Here is a 1,617-nt window from a genome sequence, read left to right as displayed (position 1 = left end):
CCTGGGAGGCCGAGATGCGGATAAGGGCGGGGGGGGGGGGCGAAAATAAGGAAGTGGGGGGGCACAGGGCAAGGGCGGGTGAGCAGTAGGGGGGGGAGATGGTGGGGGAGGGGAGGGAGATTGGAAAAATGAAGAGTGAGATGACTGGTGGAATGAAGGGTAGGGAAGGAATGAGAGAGAGAGAGAGAGAGAGAGAGAGAGAGAGAGAGACAGAAAGAGAGAGGCAGAGAGAGAGAGAGAGAGAGAGAGAGAGAGAGAGAGAGAGAGAGAGAGAGAGAGAGAGAGAGAGAGAGAGAGAGAGAGAGAGAAGAGAGAGGAGAGAGAGAGAGAGAGATAATAAGAAAATAAGAGGGAGATTTTACAACACTAAAACTACAAACTTCATATGGTACATCATGAGTATTTTCATATCTTTATAATAAATTTATAATTACAATCACATTTACGGTCTATACCAGGATCCCTTACACTACATACTACCACATACTTCGGCAACATAACCATACATACAATCATACCATCCCCGCCATACACACTTCCCCACAAACCATCACATACTTTGGTATCATAAAGCATCCCTATAAACAACCATAACATACCATTGCATACTTCAACATATAACAACCATACAAATAGCCAGTCCGTATCATAACAGCCATAGAAACAAAGCATATGAAGTTTCTAAAATTTCTATCGCCTATACCTATAGGTTTTCATTATGATCATTTATTGGTAATGTTAATGGTAATAACAATGATACTGATAAAAATCAAAGATAACAGTCGTGGTAGAAATAACGCTAATAATATTAAATATTTTGCTACTATGCTACTACTACTACTACTGGTACTAGTAATAACGTAAAAAATATGAAATTGATAACTATAAAAAAACAAAATAATATTAAAATATGCTACTACCACTACTATTATTACTATTATTACACTACTACTACTACACTACTACTTCTGCCACTACTAATATAACTACCTACTACTGCTACTACTTCCAATAATATTCCTATCAATTTACAACGAAGATGATAACAATATGATGGTAATAATAACAATGGCATTGCAAGTGACAACCATAAAGTTGTAATGATGATTATAACAACAACATCACGAGATAACATAACAAGAATGACTGTGATCTTTAGTTAATATAGTTCTACTGAAAATAACATTTAGTTACAAAATTCACAAACGCTATAGACACTAAACAAGTACTCATGATGGAAAATATGTAAAAGATATTCTCATAAAGATAAAAATAATTACAAAAAATTATATTGCTAGTAATTATCATAATCTTAAATAGAAATTATAAAAACAATAAGAACATTGCTGCTGATGCTGCTAATGGTGCTGATGATGAAAATGATGACGATGGTGATGATGATAATGAAGAAAATGATGGCGATGATGATGATGATGATGATGATGATGATAATGAATAATGACGATGATGATGATGATGATGATGATGATGATGATAATGAAGATGAGATGATGATGATGATGATGATGATGATGATGGTGATGATGATGATGAAGACAATGAAGTTGATGATGAAGATGATGAAGATGATGAAAATGATAATGATGATGACGATAA

The sequence above is a fragment of the Penaeus monodon genome, chromosome 7, assembly GCF_015228065.2.
Source record: "Penaeus monodon isolate SGIC_2016 chromosome 7, NSTDA_Pmon_1, whole genome shotgun sequence".
Taxonomy (NCBI): domain Eukaryota; kingdom Metazoa; phylum Arthropoda; class Malacostraca; order Decapoda; family Penaeidae; genus Penaeus; species Penaeus monodon.
The sequence above is the reverse complement of the archived record's forward strand: the minus strand, read 5'-3'. Positions refer to the sequence as shown.